This window comes from Prionailurus viverrinus, chromosome A1, assembly GCF_022837055.1.
Source record: "Prionailurus viverrinus isolate Anna chromosome A1, UM_Priviv_1.0, whole genome shotgun sequence".
NCBI classification, from domain to species: domain Eukaryota; kingdom Metazoa; phylum Chordata; class Mammalia; order Carnivora; family Felidae; genus Prionailurus; species Prionailurus viverrinus.
In genome coordinates, this window is record NC_062561.1 from 140,523,275 (window position 1) to 140,547,522 (window position 24,248).

The window sequence follows — 24,248 nt, forward strand, 5'->3', positions numbered from 1 at the left end:
GAAGTTTTTAAACTTTCACTTCACAATCATTCTATTTCCAGCTACCATTCCTCAAAATGTTTTACAGTTTGTATTGGGCTTAACATCCTTAAAGCTTTAGAAAATAAGATCCTATTAGTTCAAAATTCACTAGTTTCTCCATCAAATGGTTTTCCTCCCTCTTTGACATCTTCAAAACTTGCTTACAATCTTCCAATGAGTACAATGCCACAATTAAAATATTCCTGAAAAGAGAAACTCACTGCTAGCCTTCCTCTGGATATGAGCGACTTAATAAAATCTTAAGTCAGTGTTGAAGATTTGCCAAATTCCTAAATCTGCCAAAGTATACCAATTATGATCTCGTCTCCCTCTTTCAAAGTTTAGAAATGCAGAAAAATGTCAAGCTTTTAATAGAGTTACAGAGAAATGGAATAAAATGATAATCTAGAAGGTGGAATTAAAGAATTTGAAAACTTACTATGAGATGCAGTATCTTGATACCTATACACAGAGGTGGTAGTTGACAGAAAATGTACAGTTAGCCAGTTCTACCATCAGCAATCTGACAGGCAGGTGGTAGAAAAGAGGGATGCACCAATTGTCAGATAATATATAATCTGTGAACACGGAATTCCCAAAATGCGAAAAAGTGAGGGAAGCTAGATCTATAGGGTAAAGAAAATTACGAACTTCTTAAGAGAATGTGTTTAAGAGAATAAATTGAAGTCTAGAGGTGCCTGGGGGCTCCATCAACTAAGCGTCCATTTTCAGGTCAGGTCATGATCTCGTGGTTTGCAAGTTCGAGCCCTGTATCAGGCTCTGTACTGACAGCGCAGAGCCTGAAGCCTGTTTCAGATTCTGTGTCTCCTTCTCTGCTCTTCCCCCGCAGACAGACCCTCTCTCTCTCTCTCTCAAAAATAAATAAACATTAAAAAAAATTTTTTTTAAACGTGGCAGTACCCCCCCCAAAAGAGAATAAATTGAAGTTTAAGCAACCGAGCTTATATATTGTCTCAACACACATACAACACCTCCCAACATATAATCAATAATTGCTTCATTCAAACACAATTGCAATTAACACAAGTGAGTTTATCTCACTCTCCCCAAAACCAAGCTGTGCCCCCACTGAGAACGCACGCAATAGAAGAAAGCCAACATCAGAAAGGAAAACATCAAGGAAAATGTAGGTGGACCTCATACTTTACCATGTCAACATTCATTGTTAAGGACAGAAAATATACCAAAAAGTAAAATGGCACTTATACCTGTCTTGGTTTGTCTTAGTTCTTTGGGATTCTATAACACAAAAACCATAAAGTGGGTAGCTTAAACAGAAATTTCTCAAAGTTCTGGAGGCTACAAGTCCAGATCAGTGCCAGCATGGTGGGGTGTTTGTTCAGGGCCCTCTTTCTGGTTTGCAGATGGTTGCCTTCTAGCTGTGTCCTCATGTGGAGAAGAAGGAGAGCTCTCTGGTCTCTTCATCCCCTCATAAGGATGCCACTGTCATCATGTAGACTTCAGTGTCATGACCTCATCTAAACCCAATTATCTCCCAAAGGCCCTGCCCCACCTCTGATTACTATCACAATGAGAATTAAGGCTTCAACACATGAAGTTGGGGAGGACACAAACATTCAGCCCAAAGCATCCATTATCTGCCAAAATAACCGTATAGGAACAAGAGGCATAAATCCAGAAAGAAAAAAAAAAAAGAAAAGTTTTCAACAAAATTTAAAAGTAGAATGCAGTAACTGACTCAGCAGGCTTGAAAAAAAACTGAAAATTAAACATCTACAAGAAAAAAGAAGGCAAAAGAATCAAGCCCGTTTGTATGCAATTATGGAAAAGCAAGGGAACTGGAAGCATCAGGTAGCCATAAAGGTAAAGGCAAGGGTGGAGTTGAAAACAAAACTGACCAAGAGTCATTAAAAGGTAAACTAGATCCCTGGAATCCCAAGCATTGGTGACTACTCACCTACCACTGTACAGTGTTAGAAGCCCCACCCTTGGCCCTCAGAGAGATGGTATGAGACAGGTGTAAGAAGTAGGGACAGTCTTACACAGCAGTGGGTGTGGGGTGTAGGGAAAGGGAAAAAAAAAAGCAAATCAGAAAGTATTTATACTAAAGATCTTTCCCCTACTTGACTCCCAGAAACCTAGCACTCACACTCTCTCCTTCCATCCTCTTCTGTCTATAGGAAGATTCTTCCATGAGAAAATTTAGTCCAAGAAAAAAGACATATAGTAATGATATTTAAGGGTTTCACACCCAGGCACTTAATTGGTATGAAAGTTCTAAACCATGAAGATAAATAAAAATTTATCTTTCAAAACTGGGAGATATGCATCAGTAAAATGAGGGAGTAACAAAGAGAAGCAAGAAGTATTTGAGATCCATGAAAAGAAGAAGCAAAGGGACTTCCCAAGAAGACAATAAGGAAAATTCCAGAAGCAGCATTATAGAAAAGACCTAAAAGTCTAGAACAGTACCACAGGATACTTTAGAAGAGATTTCTCTGGTGCTGGCACAAGTAGAATGAAAGACTATCTGAAAGGTTAAAGTCAGTGGACAGAGTGTAAGAAGACATAGAAACTCAAAGTCAACTAAAATTTTAGTGAACTTCATATTGCTTATTTATTTACTTGTTGATGGACAATTGCTTTCACTTCTTGGTTATTTTGAATAAATTTGTTGTGAAAATTCATATCTTTGTAGGGACATACATTTTCACTTCTCTTGACCTAGAGTGGGATGCCTGGCTTATAAAGTAACTATATATTTAAGGAACTGCCAAAAATTAGTTGTATCATTTTACATTCTCACCAGCAGCCTATCAAAGTCCAGTTACTCCTCATCCTTGCTTGGGTTTACTTCTGGACTCTGTTCTGTTCCATTGACCTATATGTCTACTCTTGTGGCACCTGGCTGGCTCAGTCAGTAGAGCATGCAACTCTTGATCTGGGGGTTGTAAGTTTGAGCCCCGCGCTGGGTGTAGAGATTACTTAAAAATAAAATCCTTAAAAAAAAAAAAAAAAAGAAGTCTATTCTTACTCCCAACACCAAATTATTGCTGCCCAATAATCAGTCTTGAAATCATGTAGTGTACGTCTTCAAACTCTACTCCCCTTTTAAAACCTATTTGGGCTAATCTAGGTAGTTTGCATTTCACATTGTATTTCCAAGAACATTTAGTACCAGGTTGCAGGAATTCCATAGATTTTTCTATAGATTAATATGGAAAGGTGTGACCTCTTAACAATACTGAGCCTTCTAATCCATGGGCATTTCTCCAGTTATTCATGTCTTCTTTAATTTCTCTCAATAATCTCACGTAGCCTGTATTATACATGTCCAATCCATAATGCAGGACTGATTCCTAAGTCTTGTTATGTTACTGTACATGGGATTGTTTTTCAAATTTCACTGCTTATAGTATATAATAGATCTCATAATTGTATATTAACCGTATATTCTATGATTTTGCAAAATTCACTTAGTACTTCCAACACCTAAAACACCTATTTTACACCTAAAAATATCTACAAAACCTTGATGCTACTGCAAAGTTTTTCTTCTGGCTTTCTGATCTTTATTCCCTTTTAGATCTTTTTTCTTGCCATACTGAAATGACTAGGATGACCAATACAATGTTAAAACTGAAGTGATAAGGGCACATACATTCTTGCCCTGACCCTAATCTTAGGAGAAAAGCATAAAATATTTCACCATTGAGCATGATGTTAAACTATGTGTTTTTGTAGATGTGCTTCATTAGGCTGATGTTCCTTTCTACTTCTAGTTCCCTAAGAATTTTTTTTTTCAATTTAAATGAATATTAGGATTTTGTCAAAACCTTTTTGATCTATTGAAATTTGTTATGAATTTTTGTCTTTAGTTTGTTAAAATGGTGTATTACATCAGGGAAATACAAATCAGGAAACAATGAGATACCACCTCAAACCTGTCAGAATGACTAAAATTAACAACTCAAGAAACAATAGATGTTGGCGAGGATAGGGAGAAAGGAGAACACTTTTGCACTGCTGGTGGGAATGCAAACTGATGCAGCTACTCTGGAAAAAAGTATGGAGGTTCCTCAAATAATTAAAAATAGGAGCACCTGGGAGGCTCAGCTGGTTAAGCGTCCAACTGGATTTGGGCTCAGGACATGCTCTCATGGTTTGTGAGATCAAGCCCTGCACTGGGTTCCACAATGATGGCATAGAGCCTGCTTGGGATTCTCTCTCCCCTCTCTCTATCCCTTTCCTGCTCATGCTTTCTCTCTCTCTGAAAAAACAAAACAAAACAAATTTTTAAATAGAGCTACCCTATGAGCCAGCATTTGCACTATCAGGTATTATCTGAAGGGGCACATGCACCCCAATGTTTATAGCAGTGCTATCAACAAAAGCCAAATTATGGAAAGAGCCCAAATGTCCATTGACTGATGAATGGATAAAGATGTGGTATAAAACCTTAGTTTGTGAGCATAATTTGTTCAGGAAACATGCTTGTAATCCAAAGCACTTGCATATCAAAGTGAATTTCCCCACAAGAAATAATGGAAACTCAGATGATTCGTTCTACAACCCAAAAATACCCATAAAAAATGATGACAATATTGTAATATAATACAAAATAGAGAGAAAAATAGACAAATTAACCTGCACTTACCTTTGAAAACCTTCATGGCTGGTGTGAGGGAGACAAGAGAGAGGAGGACAACTTTCACTATCACTAACAGAATCACTGCTATTTGTTGGCTCAATGGAATCTTTTTCTTCCTGGGGGCCACTGTATATGCTTGCACAGATGTTGACTACACTACAGTATTAATATACTCTTGTCAAATACCGTATTTAATGTAATTGGCAATAAAGCAGCAAAGGAAAGGGTCTATATCTGCAGGCAGCCTGACTAAAATGAAGTAAAGCATTTCTTTTTTTTTTTTTTTTCTTTTTTTTTTCTTTTTTTTTTTTTTTTCAACGTTTATTTATTTTTGGGACAGAGAGAGACAGAGCATGAACGGGGGAGGGGCAGAGAGAGAGGGAGACACAGAATCGGAAACAGGCTCCAGGCTCTGAGCCATCAGCCCAGAGCCCGACGCGGGGCTCGAACTCCCGGACCGCGAGATCGTGACCTGGCTGAAGTCGGACGCTTAACCGACTGCGCCACCCAGGCGCCCCAAGTAAAGCATTTCTAAGCTTACTCTTGTATGGAAAAGCAAAGGACTGTCCACAGGTGCTTTGAAGTGACAAAAACTACACTCGTGCCATTTGTGGGCGTCTTCCAATGTACTGGAAAATCACTGATTTCTGTCAAACACCGTGGCCTGAGACGGAGTATCCAAGCATGGGAGACCATCACCCACAATTCAACAGCGAGAGAGAGAGAGAGAGAGAGAGAGAGAGAGAGAGAGAGAAAGAAGAACCACTGGTTCATTTGTGATCATGTGATGTCAGTCACGTACTACTTGTATTGCAAGACATTGTTCATTTATCAAGTTAAAATTTATTAAAAATGTTTGCCTGTCTTGTGGAACACTTGCAGAACAAGTTACTCACAATCCAAGGTTTTACTATACAATGGAATAAAAAAATGAAATCTTGCCATTTGCAACAACATGGGTGGAACTAGAATTTATTATGCTAAGCAAAATAAGACAGTCAGTGAAAGATAAATATTGTATGATTTCACTCATATGTAGAATTTAAGAAACAAAATAGATGAACACAGGGAAGGGAAGGAAAAGTAATATAAAAACAGGCAAGCAAACCACAAGAGACTCTTAAATACAGAGAACAAACAGGGTTGCTGGAGGGGTATTAGGTGAGGGTGGGCTAAATGGGTGATGGGCATTAGGGAGGGCACTTGTTGGGATGAGCAGTGGGTGTTATATGTAAGTGATGAATCACTAGATTCTACTGAAACCATTATTACAGTATATGTTAACCAACTTGGCTTTAAATAAAATTAAAAAACTGGTGAATTATAATGACTGATTTGCTACATTAAATTAACCTCTAATTCCTAAGATAAAGTACATTTGTTTGTTCATTATATATAATCCACTTTTTTGTTTTTGTCCTGAGGGTGCAGGCAGTGCAACATGCCTGGAGGAACTGCAATACAAGGTCGATGTGTGGAGTGGATGGAAGAACCTCCTATTCCATCTCCCTGCTCCAAAAATCCATTTACTATATTGTCCGTGGATAGAGGATGTATCAAATATTAAACTGATAAGAATAGATACTACACATAATCTTATCCAAAAGGCTGAGAAGTTATACATAATTCTTCTACTATTGATTTGCTAATATTTTATAAAAGAATATGGTATCTATGTCTACCATAGAGCTCTAATATTCTTGTGATGTCTTCATCAGGTTTAGGTTTCACAGCTACGCTGTGTAGGAAAGTGTAGGAAAGAGTTTGTACAAGATTGGAACTATTTCTTTGGATGTATTAAACAACATACCAGGGAAATCATGTGGACAGGTTTTCTTGGTAGGGAGATATTAAGTTCAGGTTTTTAGATCTGGCTTATTCAGATTTTCTGTATCTTAAAAGCATTAAAAGGGAAAAAATAATCCTATAATTACCAACACATATTCACTTTTTCTGATGTTCTTCATTAGTTCCTAAAGATCTGTTTACCTCTGGTGTATTTCTCTCCAGCTTGAAAAAGTTCCCTTAGCATCTCTTGTAGCACAGGTCGTCTGCCCACAAGTTCTCTTAGTTTTCCTTTATCTAAAAATATCTTTATTTCACTTCATTTTTGAAGAGTATCTTCACTGAATCCATTATAAGATGTCTTCTAGCCTCCATGATCTCTAAGGAGAAGTATACAGTAGTTTGAATGTCCCCATTTATGTGTCATTTTTCTATAGCTAAGTTCAGGATTTTTTATCTTTGGTTTTCAACAGTTTGACTATATGTATCCGGTTTCAATCTGTCCTATTGTCGGTTGAGCTTCTCAAATATATAAATTTATATTCTTCACCAAATTTGGAAAGTTGTACTATAATTTCTTCAAATATTTTTTCACTTTCTTTTCTCTCTGAAGACTCCTAAAACCCATTTAATTCTGCTCATTTAAAATAAAACAAAACAAAACAAAATAAAAATTGGGTTAAGAATGACTACTTGGGGGTGCCTAAGTGGCTCAGTGAATTAAGCATTTGACTTTGGCTCAGGTCATGATCTCATGGCTTGTGAATTTAAGCCCCACATCAGGCTCTGTACTGATAGCTCGGAGCCTGGAGCCTGCTTTGGACTCGGTGTCTTCCCCTCTCTTTGTCCTTCCCCTGCCTCTCGAAAATGAATAAACATTTAAAAAAAATGACTTCTTTTGATGTATATTCAAAATCCTAATTATTTTCTGTCATCTCTACTATAAATTCCAGACAGTGAATGGTTTTTATTTCAGATATCATTCTTCATGGTTCTAAAATTCCCATCGGTTCTATGTTTTCTTTTTCTCTGCTGAAATGGTCTACCTTTTCATTCATTACAAGCCTATTTTCTTTTACCTCCCACAAACATACAACCTGCTTTAAAATCCCTACCAGATAATTCATCTTGCTCATCTTGAATTTGGCCTTGGTTCATGTCTTTTCCCTTGAGAATGTGCTGTAATTTCCTGGCTTTTTGTATCTTGAGTAATTTTGAGTTGACCCTGAAAACTGTGAATGTTAGGTTGTGAACTCTGGATTCTGTTTTACTCTGAAAAATTCTGTTTTTGTTTCAGCAGGCAATTAACATGCTCAGACCCAAATTGCTAATTCTGTCATGTGTTCAATGGGCAGCAGCTAGGGTCTCAGTTTAGAGTACTTTCAGTCTGGCCTGTACACACACAAATGAAAGGTCAGGTACAAATTTGGACCGAGTTTTACATTTGGGGTTCCCTTTCTCTGGCTCTTTTTTTCTGGATTATCTCCTCACTAACTACATTCCTTCTCTTGGTACCTACAGTTAAAAAAATGGCAAATGTTCTTGAAAGCAGCTTTAGCTCCCCCACATCTCTCCCATGGTGGCAGTGACTCAGATCACATTTTAAGACTACTTTCTATCTGTCTCCCACATACATTGTTTAGGAGTCAACCAGAGACTTGGGTAGACTTTTTACACAACTTTGAGTTGCCCTTCTCTGGTTTCTCCTCTGTGGATTCCCTACTCATTTTCCATCAGCCCTGGTTGTACCACAACCTTTGTCAGGTTCTGTTGGTCAGGAAGATGCCTGGCTGGTTTTTCTGTTTAGTTTTAGCCACCTAGTACCACCACAATCGAGATTTCACCCTTATTCTACTCATTGCCAAATATCTTGTCCAATGCTCACTGAAGTTAAAGACAAAATTATCTAAGCTGAGCATCTAATTTTTTTTTTACCAAGAAATGCAAAATATTAAAATATCTTTGTTCAACCAGAAAATAAAGCCTACCAGATTCAAATAAAATACATCAAACATTGCTCTAAATTACAAGTAAGAGAAACTGATGCTTGCTCACTGAAGAAGTTTCTTTTGAAAGTATCAGGCAGCTCATATTGCTAAGAAATATAAATAAACGAGGTCAGAAAATGGAAAGGAGCCAGGGGAGACTAGGTAAGAGAGAGAACTCTGAGACTGCACCCCACGGTGTCAACTGTACAGACAGGCCGCTTCCTCTTCTGGACCCTGGAAGCCACTAGTGGCACTGCTGCTCCTAGAAACTGGATGCTGCAGTTGCCAATATTATCATAAGAAAAACTTTCTGTCATTGCTTCTCTTTAAGATCCTGCTTCACAATCAAGGTAGGGCTGGGGGAGACAAGGGGCAGTAGAGGTGGGGGAGGGTATGTATCAGCAGCCTGATTACCTAGGCCTAATTCACATGTAATAGGTATAAAATGTAATAACATAATATACATAAGATAACATATAAAACATATAATGTATATAATATATAATAATTCATTAATGTATAATGTATAATATACATAACAATCACATATTATATGTAATAATATATAACATAATATGTATAATCATGTAACAAGGGGAGTTGATGGGCTGGAGGGATGCTAGGGTGAGAGGGGAAAATGAGACTCTGGCTTTTGCAGATTCACTGAGAAGACCTATTCAGACTCATAGCAGGGAATTCTTTAAAAGCTCATTTGATAATGAGCTTGCCACTTCTTATTAACCATATCGGCTCTCTTAAATCCACCCTTCTATACTATTTTATGCTACTGGGACTGGGATACGGCAAAATACATTTCTCCTCTATTAGTCTTCTTTGTTGGTTCAGTAGGGCACCATTCTAGCCAGAGATTGGAAGCCAGGAGGAAGGCAGAAAAAGCCTGTGTTTTTTGTTACATACTGTTTTCATCAACATTTGTCTAGCAAAGGTCCTTAGTCCTGGAAATGGTAGTCAGTTCTGGGCTACAGCCTCTTTTAGAACCCCCTGAACTAGCTGGCCACCTCAGATGTACCAGCATCAACTGTGCAAGGGCCACTTACTAGATACGTGAAGTGGAGCTCTACAGCATTCCCCTTCAAACTACTAAGATATTAATACCAACTACACTGGGTATAATCCTTCTTCTAGATGTCACAGTGCATTTCCTCTAAGCTTCTGAGATAGCAGATGAACAGTGTTCCCATCTCCAGATGCCTGAATCTCAGCTTCTGAAAGTACTAACCAGGCAGTCCTTTCAACTCAGATGTTTAAGCTTCAGTCCCAAAAGGCTCCTGGGATACTGGTACCAGCGCCAGTGGGCAACCCTTTCTCTTCAGAAGTCCAACTCCCAACTCGGCGGGGCTCTCCCTCCAACTTCTAAGTTCAGATAACCGCAACCTCGTCCCTTCGTTCCTCTGACCCAAGGAATAAAAGCTGGTTCCTGCAGTTACTACCTATGCACTACCCACAAAGTGTTTCTTTTGTTTAGTTCTAAACACTTCCTGGCTGAAAAATCTACAGCGATTTCTGGTTCCATGAGTGGACATCTGAATGATACAATAAGCAGTCCAAAAATGGCAAATGTTCTTTTCCTAATGGAGTAGAAGATATCCATTCAAAAACAGTATTTCCAAAGTCTGGAAAGTGAACAACTTAATATGTGGGAAGATACAAAGAGGTTACAAAAGCACACATAAAATGTGAGCCCAAACATACTGTTCAGGCATGTGTGATTACATACATATGTGATTAAACATATGTGATTAGAGACTGTGTACAAGAGTCCCTGATAGGTACACCAGTATAATTCCGGCCCTAGGACAGTGAGTGACTTTGAACAAATATTTATTTACTGAATGCGGAGACCAAAATTCAGAAAACTAAGGTCCACACAAAATCATGCACATCATTGTTCATGAGACCTTTATTAGTAACAGCCCCTCAATTGCAAGCAAACCAAATGTCCTTTGATTAGTTCTTGTTACACAAACTATGGTACATATACTACTTAGCAATAAAAGGAACATATTATTGACATATTCAATAGCCTGGTGCATCTTACTCATACTGAGGAAAAAAGCCAATCTCACAAGGTAATATACTGTGTGATTCCATTTATATAAAATTTTCAAAAGGATAAAAGTACGGAACTGACGAAAAGATGAGTGGTTATAGGGGTTAGGAATGAGAGAGAAGGCTGGAAGGAGAGAAGAGAGAGATAGAAGAGCCTATAAAGGGGTAGAATGAGGGATCTTTGTGGTGATGAAACAGTTCTCTATTTTTACTGTAATGGTGGTTACAAGAATCTTTGCAAGCGATAAAACTGCATACAACTACATACACATGTGCATGCATGCACACAGACATACACACAAATGAGTATACGTAAACCTGGTAAAATGTGAATACGGTCTGTGGGTATCTACAGCTATGTAAGATCTTACGATGCAGGGAAACTGGATGAAGGATAAATAAAACCTCTGGTTCCATTTCTGCAAGTTTCTGTGTAAGTACAATTATTTCAAATGTAAAGTTTTTTTAAAGTGAAAAGAAAAAGATATTCAACAAAATGTTCAAAGTGGACCACATAAGATTATCATCACTTGTACAGGCCAATGACAGAGGCATTAAAGCAGGCCAGCTGGCTATATTCAGAATCTAACATAGATGGTATGATCTTGGGAAAGTCCCCAGTGTAAGGAATGAAAATAGTGCTATGTAAATGTAGAAACTATCAATGAACATAGGTATCAATGAATACATCATATGATTTACAGGGAGGAATAAATGCTATGGTAAGCAGACATTTCCATTTTCTGGTAAATGCATTCCCTGTAAGAATTCCACCCAGAAAAATCATGATAATCTGAAAGTTTTAGCAGAGAATCAAAATGAGGAGAATCAAGTTGGAAGATTTTTAGTGGCGAATAATGAACCAAGCTTAATTCAATGTTTTTTCCAACTTTCTTTTTAAGTCATAGAACCCTCGTCCACCTCCCCACCCTTCAAATCTTAACCATAACATTTACATATAAAAAAAAGCAGACAGGTATCTGTGCCTCTAGTGAGATATACCCTGAGAAGGACACCACATCATTTTAGTGTATTTTGCCAAGGATGCATAACCTGAATCAAATCACAAAGAAACATCAAGTCCTAAACGAAAAACATTCTAGAAAATAACTTGCCCAGAGTCTTCAAAAATATGTTACACTAGACAAAGAAAGGCTAAGGAGCTAATTGGTCTAGATTAAAAGAAACTAAAAGAAACATGACAACTAAATGCAATACACGCTGTAGACTGGATTTTGTACTGAAGGGAAAAAATATGCTACAAAGGATACTGCTGAACAATGGACAAAACTGGAATACAGATTTAAATTAGAAAAAAGATATTACTACATGAAATGTCCTGAATTTGCCAGCTATATTATGGTTATATCTGCAAAGAGAGTATCTTTGCTCTTGGAAATTATACACTGAAGTATTAAGAGGAAAAGAAGTATGATATACGAAACCTACTCTCAAATGACTCAGGGAAAGATATAAGGCATGTGTACATGTGTCTAGAGAACATGATAAAAGAAACATTAAAATATTGGTGAATCTAAGTGTCCACAAGAGTTATCACATTAGTCTTATAACTTTTTATATAAAATTATTTCAAAGTAAAAAGTTAAAAATAATACAAAAGTTTCTTTCCTTACAACCTTCCTCTTTCTATCCCACTGTTAACCAAGAGCCACACATTTGACAAATGTTTAGCAAATATCATCTAACATTTTACAAAACCACTAAAATTAAAATCAAAAATTAAACATACTGGGTTGGCGGGGGAGGGAATTCTGAAGAAACAGTCAACGATATGAGGATCAAAAGATAAATTTGCACACATACCACTTGACACATGTACATTCACGTGTACACAAACACACACAATTTATATTGTGTAATTTATATTACACAATTAAGAGCCAGGTCCTCTTTCCCTAACCTCCAAACTCTTACTTAATTGCCTCCTTTGTGTCTTTTCCTGACTATTTAAGAGGAATCTCAACACATCAAAACCTGGTCATGTGATTTGCTTCACCAAACTCTAGGCTTCTACGTTTCCATAAATGGTAACCAACAGTTGCTTAGACCTGCAATCATCCAACTCATTTCACTGAATCATATAAGGCATTCATCAGCAAATCTGCAAACCTTGTCAGCTGGACCTCCAAAATAAATCTGGAATCCATTCACTTCTAATAAGCAATACTAGCTGGATCCAAACCATTGCTATGTCTCACCTGGATTATGTGTATAATTTCTTAGGGCTGCCTAATTCTGGTTTCCTGCTTCCATCCTCCTACAAACTATTTTTAAAGCAGCCAAAAGTGATCTTGTTACAAGGATCAAATCACTCCACTGCTCAGACTTCCATAACTTCCCTTTTCATTTCGCATACAAAGTCAAAGTCCTCACAAGGACCCACAAGGCTCTATAGAATCAGGAGCATACCTCTGCCTTCTTTTCCTACTACTTTTCCCTTGTCTACAGACCATCCAGGCCTCCAGTCACACAGGCCTCCTTACAGTTCCTTCAACTAGCCATGGAGGAACTTGACAACTGCTGCTTCCTACCACGTTACCTCTTACCACATTCATTTTCCTCTTTGAGATTTCTACTCAAATACCTCATTTCACCCAGTATAAAATTCCCTGCCACACATACAAATTTTGTCTCTGAAATAAGGATGTCTTACAAATGGTATCAACTTGAAATGGCAATGTGACATATAAAATAACAGTGCATCTTAAATTTGGTGGCATCAGACTCATTAAAATACAGTAATATTTTGCCAGAAGAACCTTCCCAGACTCATCCTACAATAAAAAAAAGCTAAAATAATTAAAGCCACTTAATAAAAATGTTACTTTAAGAGAGCAGAACCTAAGAAAAGATTCTTAGACAAGGTCAGTTTGAATAATCTCACTGCCCTCAAATGCGTGATGTCTTTTCCAAGACTGTATTTTCCCTTCGTAACTTGCAAATCTTAAAGAAAATATATAGGTAAGCAAACTGTAAGTATTAAGTATTCATTTCAATTTTTTTCATTTAACACACTGATTTGATATATCTCAATTTTGGGAATTTGTGAATAAACAAAATCCTGCTTTCAAAATTTACCCTGAGATAAAGGCTGGACCATGATGCAGGCAGCCCCCAATTTCTTAATTTTTAATATGCTTTGACATTGAAACCTGTGCTGTCCAATATAGTAGTCATTAGTCATGTATGGCTAGTCTGAACTAAAATGAGCTGTAAGTGTATAATACACACTGGATTTTGAAGACTTGGTAAAAAACAAAATGTAAAATATCTTAGTAATAATTTCTTATGACTGTATATTAGGATGACAATATTTTGGATATATTAAGTTAAATGAAATATAATTAATCAATCTCACTTGTTTTTTCCTTTTTTGATGTGGCTACTAGAAAATTTTCAATTACTTATATGGCTTGTATATGTGACTAACATATTTTTATTGGAGAACCATGATTTAAACCTTTCATGTTTATTTATTTATCCACGTAACCCAACCAACCAACGAAATATTTATGAACATCTATGATTTACCAAGTACTATTCAAGGCACTGGGGATAAAATGCCGAGGATAAACAGGCATGGTTCTTAACTTTGCAGAACTCACGTTAACCAAATCAATCACACAAGAAATGTAAAACTTCAACTGTAAAAGCCATAAATAGAAAGGTACATTATGTTGAAAAGCCTATATTAAAAGTAATCTAATCAGGGGCACCTGGGTGGCTCAGTCAGTTGAGCATCCGACTTCAGCTCAGGTCATGATCTTGTGGTTTGTGGGTTCCAGCCCCGTGTCGGGCTCTGTGCTGACAGCTCAGAGCCTGAAGCCTGCTTCCGATTCTGTTTCTCCCCTCTCTCTGCCTCTCCCATGCTCATGCTCTGTCTCTCTCTGTCTCTCAATAATAAATAAATGTTAAAAAATTTTTTTTAAAAAGTAATCTAATCAGGTAGGCCAAGGTTTCCAAGAAAGTAATGGAATGGACAAAGGAAGAAAGAAAGAACATTCCAGACAGCAAGAAAAGCACATATAAATATTTATGGGCAGGAAAGAGTAGGCTTAGATAAGACACTAAAAGTGTAGCATGACTGGAGGGAGTCTGGTAAGAAACGAAGTTTAAGAAAAAGGTAGACCATGCAAAACCTCAAAACCCAAGATAGCCTGAAGCCCAGCAGAGAAAGGATAGTGTAATGCATTTTCTTTTCTTCCCTGGGCCTGAAATACTTCATTTCACTTTAGAAATTTAGATACTGGGGCGCCTGGGTGGCTCAGTCGGTTAAGCGTCCAACTTTGGCTCAGGTCATTATCTCGCAGTCAGGCTCTGTGCTGACAGCACAGAACCTGGAGCCTGCTTCAAGTTTTGTGTCTTCCTCTCTCTCTGCCCTTCCCCTGCTCACACACTGCCTCTCTCTCTCTCAAAAATAAACATTAAAAAAAATTAGAAATTTAGGTACTAATTCTTTCAGTGGGCTATGATCTCATGGTTCATGGGATCAAGCCCTGCATCAGGCTCTGTGCTGACAGTGCGAAGCCTGCTTGGAATTCTCTCTCTCTCTCTCTCTCTCTCTCTCTCTCTCTCTCTCTCTTTTTCTCTCTCTCTCAGAATAAATAAAAACTTAAAAAATATATATATATAAAGATTTGCTATAGGTCAACTGACAGGTTTTCACACAGGTACTGTGCTAGGTACTGGGAAAAACCACCCAGTAAGGAACTTTTATTCAAATAATTTGATAGTAGAACCATGAAGATGCATTTACATAATGATAACATTACTGGAATGTTACAAAACTTTGCCAGAAGTTATTTGATTGTAATAATTTTTTTGTTAAAAAAAATTTTTTTATCTTTATTTTTGAGAATGAGAGAGACAGACAGAGTGTGAGCTGGGGAGGGGTAGAGAGAGAGGGAGACACAGAATCTGAAGCAGTTCCCGGCTCCGAGCTGTCAGCACAGAGCCCAAGGTGGGGCTCAAACTCACAAACCATGAAATCACGACCTGAGCCGAAGTCACACACTTAACTGACTGAGACACCAAGGCGCCCCTGATTATAATTACTTTATAATCAAGGCATATCTTAATGACCTTAACTTGGCTTCTAAAACTAATTCTTTCCAAGCCTTCTAAGTATCAAAAACAATTCAGTAATTTGAAAATATTCATGTCTTTCAAAAAAATTTCACTTTTACATAAAACTTACAAATATAACTGGAATCTGTTTCAACAAGCCTTTTAGATGCACAATGACGTTTGGGAACCAATGAGCTAATGGAAATCCTTGTACTATGAAATAGAAGTGGTCAATTACCATTCTTCTTGAAATAAAAATCGAAGGCACAAACCAAGAAAAAAGCATGTATATGAAAAGGCTAAATATATGTTAATCTTTAGTTAGGTTATAAGGAGATTATTATGATGACTAAAGGAGGTAACATGTAAAACACCTAGCATAATGCTTAGCACATAACAGCTGCTTAGTCCATGTTTTATTTTGTTTTTAAGTCTATATATTTATTTTGAGACAGAGAGAGAGAATGGGGAAGGGGCAGAGAGAGGTGGGGAGAGAAATCCCAAGCAGGCTCTGGAGCTTCACTACTGGATAATCCAGTGCAGAACTTGACGCGGGGGCTTGATCTCATGAACTGCGAGATCACGACCTGAGCTGAAATCGAGTCAGACACTTAACTAACTGAACCACCCAGGCGCACCAGAGTCTATGTTTTTCTTTTTACAAAATCTTACAGTTAAGTAAAAAAGATGAGCAATGGTTTGTTGAAAAGTTGTGGCTTAGGTTGGGCCCAGAGAAAAAACAGGCTTTTGATAGTGGAGGAGGGAAAAAGACATTTTAGATCATGGAAAATTCAATGAACAATGCTAGCAGAAAATGTCAAGATGCCATTCGGACCAGCAGTCAGATTGACATATGGTAGATGTTCATCTGTTCAACTCATAACTAGTCCGTTTCTGAGACAATTACCTGACTTAACAATTTACCAAAGTCTGAACCTTTCACATCCATTGTCCATTCAGATTGCTAGCACCAATAGCACAACTAATAGGAATTCTTCTGCCTTTATGTATAATGACTCCATTCAATTAAATGTTAGATCAAGGGGCACCTGGGTTGCTCAGTGGGTTGGGCAGCAGACTTTGGCTCAGGTCATGATCTTGAGGTCCGTGAATTCGAGCCCTGCGTCAGGCTCTGGGCTGACAGCTCAGAGCCTGGAGCCTGTTTCGGATTCTGTGTCTCCCTCTCTCTGACCCTCCCCCATTCATTCTCTGTCTCTCTCTATCTCAAAAACAAATAAACGTTAAAAAAATTTTTTTTTAAATAAAAAAAAAATGTCAGATCAAATATCAAAGTCCAGAGAACAAGCTGTTAAGAGAAATGAGATATCCATTCTTTACTTGAGCACAGCTATTTTTTAAGTGTGGCTCTCAAACTTCCGTATATATCAGAATCATTGAGACAGAATACCAAACCTCATAGCCAGAGTTCCTGATTCATTAGATCGGAGGTTGGGCCTGGGAGTCTACACTTCTGTCAAGTTCACAGTTGGCTTTGATGCTACTGGCCTGGAGATCATACTTTGAGAACAATGTTCTGTGCCCTATCTTCCTTTTTATTTATTACTTCCTTGTTTTCATGGAGCACATTTTCCAAAAGAAAGCTTTGTAGTAGTATGTGCATTTGTAAGTTTACTTTTTATTATGGGAATTTCCAAACCTATGCAAAAATAAAGAATAGGATAATAAACCCCACACACCACTATTCAGCTTTAACAATTAACATTTCTGGCCCTTCTTATTTCATCTATACCCTCCACCAATTCAAGCCTTTCCAGATGAGTTATTTTGAAGTAAATTCTAAACTTATCATTTCATCTGTAGATATGTGAGCATGTATCTCTAAAATAAGACATTTTAAATGCTGCAACAAGTAAATGTTTTGAGACATTTCAAAATGTTTTTATCTGCCCTTTTGGCATTTGTTTAATTGTCTGGCTGGATAAAGTTCAGTGTTGAAAATAATTCTTCAGAAGAATGAAGGCATGGCACATTGCATTCTAGCTTTCAGTGTTGTTTTTGAGAAGTCCACAGTCATTTTGAATCCTTATCCTTTGTTGTGACCTGTTTTTCCCCTCTGGAAGCATCCAGGATCTTCGTTCTTCCCAGTGATCTGACTCACTACAATGACATGTCCTTAATAATGGGTCCTTTTTCATCTATTATGCTGGCCTTTCAATGTGTAAACTCACGTCCTTTGACCCGTTCAATGTGTAAACTCACGTCCTTTACTTCTATGGATTTTTCTTGTATTCTTTTATTTTATTTTTATTTTTTTTAATGTTTATTTATTTTTGAGAGAGAAAGAGAGACAGAAAGAGAGACAGAGCATGAGCGGGGGAGGGGCAGACAGAGTGGGAGACACAGAATCGGAAGCAGGCTCCAGGCTCCGAGCTGTCAGCACAGAGCCGGATGCGGGACTCGAACTCACGGAAGTGTGAGATCATGACCTGAGCCAAAGTCGGACACTCAAATGACTGAACCACCCAGGCGCCCCTCTTGTATTCTTTTATTGATGTTTCCTTTCTTCTCTGTTCTCTCTTCCTGAAGTTTCTACTCTTCAAATGTTAAAACTCTTGGATCATTCCTTCAATTTTATCTTTTCTCCTATTCACTATCTTTATCTTCTGGATTTTCTGGGAAATGTTTAAAATTCTATCTTCTAACCCTTCTGATTTTTTTAAATCATTGCTACCATATTTATAATTTACAATAGCTCCGTTTTATTCTTTTTCTTTTTTATAGTGTACATTTTTGTTTCATGATTCCAAATGCTCTCATCTCTGAGAATACAGAGAAAACAAACTTTCTTCTTTATTTTTGTGGAATATTAGAATAGTTTGTTACCTAGTCTTGTATTTACTCTCTTGATCTCTTTCATACTGGAAACTTCATATGCCTGGTGATCTTAACCGTTCATTTTTAAGAGTTGGGGATCTACAAAGCTGACTGGAATCTGTAAAGTTATGCATGGTTAGTTTATCAAAGATGAGCTTCACTGCTGGATAATCCAGTTAGGCTACTTTGTTGGGGAAGTTCTGATGTTATCTTTAGGTCTTTCCTCTTGGGCTGGTCAGATTCTCTAGGAGTCCCCAGCAATTTACTGCCCTCAATATCTGTCACCTAGTGTATGGGTAGCCAAGTGGGGAATGGGGTAAAGTTAAGGTCTCAGCACCCACTTTGCACATTTCCCTTAATCACCTCTATTTAGTATCATTCTTTGATTTCAATAGTTTCTATTGCCTATTTCCCCACTCTTCAGCCTAGAGAGCACTATTTTTTTCTCTCTATAGAATAAACCTCTCCTCTTTGTCAGGTTGGTACAGGGATAAGTCAATCACCCAAGTGCACAGTTGGGAGAGAAAAATCTGGGGATACGAGTGTTTCTTAAACTGATAATCAATGTATCCTCTGTATTTTTTTTTTTTTTAATCAAATTCCATCTCCGAATTCTTGTTTCAAGAGGTATCTGGTACAGCTAAAGTATTACATTATTGTGATGTAAATCTAGTTCCTAACTTTTTCAAATGATAACTTAGGATTTGGATTTCTAGGATCTACTAATTTACTGTGCAGTCCATCAGTTTTTCAGCTTCTAAAATGCTCTCTTCTATTGTCTCCTCTCCTGTTCTCCCTTTTCAGGTTAAAGATTTTTTAATTCATTTACTATGGGCAAGGAAATAAAGTGGAGGTGATGAATTTCCTAATTTTTAATTTTTTTTAATGTTTTATTTATTTTTGAGACAGAGAGACAGAGCATGAGCAGAGGAGGGGCAGAGAGAGAGGGAGACACAGAATCCGAAGCAGGCTCCAGGCTCTGAGCCATCAGCCCAGAGCCCAACGTGGGGCTCGAACTCACGAACCGTGAGATCATGACCTGAGCCGAAGTTGGACACCCAACCAACTGAGCCACCCAGGAAGCCCTGAATTTCCTAATTTTTAAAAAGCCAAATGCAACTCCTTGACATCTTTCATAACAGGAGAAAACTTCACTTCATGAAACTGGGTTTATGTGTAAGTTTCGGAAATCATTACCCAACCCTGTCCCTTGCTCTCAATACATTATCATTTCAGAGACCACCTTAATTTCTGGATGAGCTTCAACTCATCACAGCCTCTTGGGTCTCTTGGTTCCTTACGATCAATTTGTAAGTGACTTTTTCTTTTTTAAGTGATTAAGTATATTTTTAAAAGAAATAATTTTTGCAGAATATATATTCTGTAATGTGGTGACCAAGAGAACATCTCATTCTTTATCAGCCATGGTCTTCTTCCTTCAGTGAAGAAACAACAAAAGTCAAGCCTACACAGTACTCACTCCCAAGAAGCAGCTCAACGGCAGTACCAGTGAATTCACTACATGATGAGGTGTAAGCAGGTAATTTGAAAGCTAAAGCTTTCTCAATTTAAAAAAAAAAATTTTTTTTAAATGTTTATTTATTTTTGAGACAGAGAGAGACAGAGCATGAATGGGGGAGGGGCAGAGAGAGAGGGAGACACAGAATCAGAAGCAGGCTCCAGGCTCTGAGCCATCAGCCTAGAGCCCGACACGGGGCTCAAACTCACGAACCGTGAGATCGTGACCTGAGCTGAAGTCGGACGCTCAACCGACTGAGCCACCCAGGCACCCCTAAAGCTTTCTCAATTTAATTAAGCAACAGTGCACCCCTGTACACCCAAACTAAAAAATAAAAATTAAAAAAAAAAGAGAAATATCACCTCTGTACAAATAATGTATTTAATATCTAATAATAGGGCCAGCATCTTTGTAAATTATACTGGGAAATAGATAGCCTTCAAGGGCTCCTAAGAAATCAGAGCAAAAAGTCAGCAAAATAGGGGCGCCTGGGTGGCTCAGTTGGTTAAGTGTCCGACTTCGGCTCAGGTCATGATCTCATGGTTTGTGAGTTTGAGTCCCGTACCAGGCTCTGTGCTGACAGTGCAGAGCCTGGAACCCATTCGAATTCTGTGTCTCCCTCTTTCTCTGCCCCTCTCCTGTTCACTCTCAGTCTCTCTCTCTCTCAAATACAAATAAACATTAAAAAAAAAAGTCAGCAAAATATACATTCAAACATGATTATTTTAGAAATAGAGCAAGAGGGAGAGCAGGGGAGAAGGGCAGAGGGAGACAGAGACAATCTTGAGCAGGCTCTACACTCAGCACAGAGCTCAATGTGGGGATCAATCCCATGATCCTGGGATCGTGACCTGAGATGAAATCAAGAGCTGGACGCTTGGGGCACCTGGGTGGCTCACTCAGTTAAGCATCTGATTTTGGCTCAGGTCACAATCTCATGGTTTATGAGTTTGAGCCCCACATTGGGTTCTGTGCTGACAGCTCAGAGCCTGGAACCTATTTCAGATTCTGTGTCTCCCTCTCTCTCTGCCCATTTCCTGGTCGCATTCTGCCTCTCTCTCTAAAAAGTAAACAATAAACATCAAAAAAATATATAAGAATTGGATGCTGAAGTGACTGAGTCACCCAGGCGTCCTACATTTAGATATATTTTAAATGTGATTTATTTTCTGATGATAGTGACAAAAATCAGTCTGTTAGGCTAGGAGAAGATATTTGCCAAATAGATGTCTGAAAAAAAAAAACCTATGTCTGATAAAAATTATGGTATTTGGTAAACTTAAAGAACTTTCAAAACTTAATATTAAGAAGACAAACAGAGGGCACCTGGGTGGTTCAGTCAGTTAACTGTCTCACTCTTGATTTCAGCTCAGGTCATGATTTCATGGTGCATGAGTTTGAGTCCCACGTGGGGGTCTGCACTGATAGTGTGGAGCCTGCTTGGGATTCTCTCTCTCTCCCTTTCTTTCTGCCCCTCCCCCACTCATTCTCTCTCTCCCTCTCTAAATAAATAAATAAACAAGTAATTGAAAAGGAGACAAACAGAAACAAAAGACTGAATGTACATATCACCAAAGAGATACAAGTAACAAGCAGATGAAAAGATGTAAAACATCAGTTATTATGAAAATGCAAGTTGAAACCACAATGAGGTATCACTACATAGCTACTAGAATGGTTAAAATAAAAAAACAAAAAGTAAAAAATAAGTGCCAACAAAAATGTTCAGCAACTGGAATTCACATGCATTCTGGGTAGGAATATAAAATGGTACTGCCACTTTGAAAAACAGTTTGGCAGTTTCTTTTAGAGTTAAACATACACTTAACCATATGACCCAGCAATCCCATTCTCAGTTTTCTACCCAAGAGAAATAAAAGCAAATATTTACACAAACAGCTGCATAGTGAATAGTGAATATTTAGAGCAGCCTGCTTATAGCAGTCCAAATCTGGATACAAACACATATCCCTCAGTGGTGAATGGATAATTAACTGTGTGCATCTACATAGTGGAATAGTACTCAATAATACAAAGGAACAAGTTAGGGATACATGCAACAGCATGGATGACTCTCAATAGCATTATGGTAAAAAAAAAACAAACACCAAAAGCTTTATACTTACTGTATGATCCCATTTATATAATATTCCGGGAAAGGCCAAACTATAAGAGCAGTGATTTCCAGAGGGTGGGGATGGGGAGTCTATGGACTACAAAGGGGTAGGAGAGAACTTTCTGAGGTGATGGAAACTGTCTATATCCTGATTGTAATAGTGATTACATGACTGTATACATTGATGAAAGCTATAACTGTATATGTAAAAGGGGTGAATTTTACTGGATGCAAATTATACCTCAATAAATCTGAGTGGTTTTTTTTTGTTTGTTTGTTTTTTTTAATTTTTTTCAACATTTATTTATTTTTGGGACAGAGAGAGAGCATGAACGGGGGAGGGGCAGAGAGAGAGGGAGACACAGAATCAGAAACAGGCTCCAGGCTCCGAGCCATCAGCCCAGAGCCTGACGCGGGGCTCGAACTCACGGGCCGCGAGATCGTGACCTGGCTGAAGTCGGACGCTTAACCGACTGCGCCACCCAGGCGCCCCAATAAATCTGAGTTTTAAGAAGGCATGACAAGACTTAAAAAAAAAAATAATCAATAGAACAAGGGGAAAAAAGTCTGTCAGGAACATGCAGAAAGCATATAAAAACTTAACATGTTTATATATATGTATTATAGAAAGACAGAAATTAAGAGACAGAGAAAGAAAGAGCCAGTAGGTGGAAGAAAAGTGGTCATAGGAAATGCATGAGAATATGTTGAAATAGGAGGTGAAACATATCTTGACTCAAATAAGTCACCTGCATCTTTTTCTCCCTTAATAAAGGCTTTGCCAGATTCTCCTTTTCCTTTTTTTTTTTTTTTTAACTGCAGACTTTCTTTTAAATATAAGTATCTCACAAAGTAAACTTAAAGAAATCTGGGTGCCTTCTTTATGCCAAGACTGGACAATCACCTTTATGTTATTTTGTTTAATACACATAATCATCCCATAGTTAGATCTTATCCCCCTTCATCTTTAATCAGGTAAGGAAGGTCAAACTCAGAGCAATTCAGTAACCTACCCGAAGGTAACTTTGGTGGTAAGAAGAGCCAAATGTAAACCCTGGTGTGACTTCAGAGACCATGAATGGTATGTTAAGCATTTTGGAAATTAAGATATAATGCTAAATAGGCACCTGGGTGGCTCAGTTGGCTAAGCGTCTGACTTTGGCTCAGGTCATGATCTCGCAGTTTGTGAGTTCAAGCTCCATGTCAAGCTCTGTGCTGCCAGGTCGGAGCCTGGAGCCTGCTTTATCTGTCTCTCTCTCTCTCTCTGCCCCTCCCCAGCTTGCGCTCTGTCTCTCTCAAAAATAAAATAAACATTAAAAATAAAAAGATATAATGGTAAATAAAAATACTAAATAAAAACTGGTGCATGTGAAGCTTAAAAGACCTTCAGGAAAATTAGGAAAACAAGCCCCTTGTTGTCTTAAGCACGGAAATCTAGAAAATTTTGTATATTTCTTGCTTTATGGAAACTTCAAGGCTAAAATACAGACTATATTTATTATAGAGATTTAAGAGAAGGCATTAATACTAAGTCACAAATTTAAAGAGCTACTTTATAAATATTTAACAGGCATGTTCCTGCAAGTCTTATACAAAATAAAATGCATCACATATACATTTTTTCCTATGTCATGACATGTGATACAATAACACCAGATGGGAATCAGGAGACTTGTGTTACAGTCTTAATTCAGATTATTTTGTATTATGGGTTGAATTGTGTGCTTGCAATGTATGCTGAGGCCTGCATACCTTAGAAATTAACTTTACTCAGAAACAGGGTAGCAGAGATGTAATTAGTTAGGATGATGTCACACTGGAATAGACTAGGCCCCTAATTCATTATGACTGGTGTCCTTATAAAAAGGGGAAATTTGGACACGAATAAGCCCACAGAGAGAACACTATGTGAACATAAAAGCAAACATGGGAGAACTGCATCTACAAGAAACAGAATGCCAGATAGCCAACAAACAAGCAAAAGCAACAGAAGGAACCCACCCTGATAACACCTTGATCCAACTTCTAGTCTCCAGAACTGTCAAACAATAAATCTGTTGTTTAAGCCACACAGTTTGTGGTACTCTGTTATGGTAACCCTAGCAAACAAATTACATTCTGTAATTATATAATTCAGAGCAAATTATTTTGACATTTTGGGGCCTACATTTCAATAGATATACTTTTTTATAT

General features: G+C 37.8%; 1 protein-coding gene and 1 non-coding gene across 3 annotated transcripts in view; both read right to left on the reverse strand.

Annotated features, from left to right (window-relative positions):
• Positions 1-24,248, reverse strand: part of CERT1 (ceramide transporter 1) — a 106,360-nt gene that overhangs the window by 69,949 nt on the left and 12,163 nt on the right. The gene's annotated exons all lie outside the window — the stretch shown is intronic.
• On the reverse strand, positions 6,084-6,274 carry LOC125147614 (U2 spliceosomal RNA). Its single transcript, XR_007145246.1, has one exon. It is a non-coding gene; the product is annotated as a U2 spliceosomal RNA (small nuclear RNA).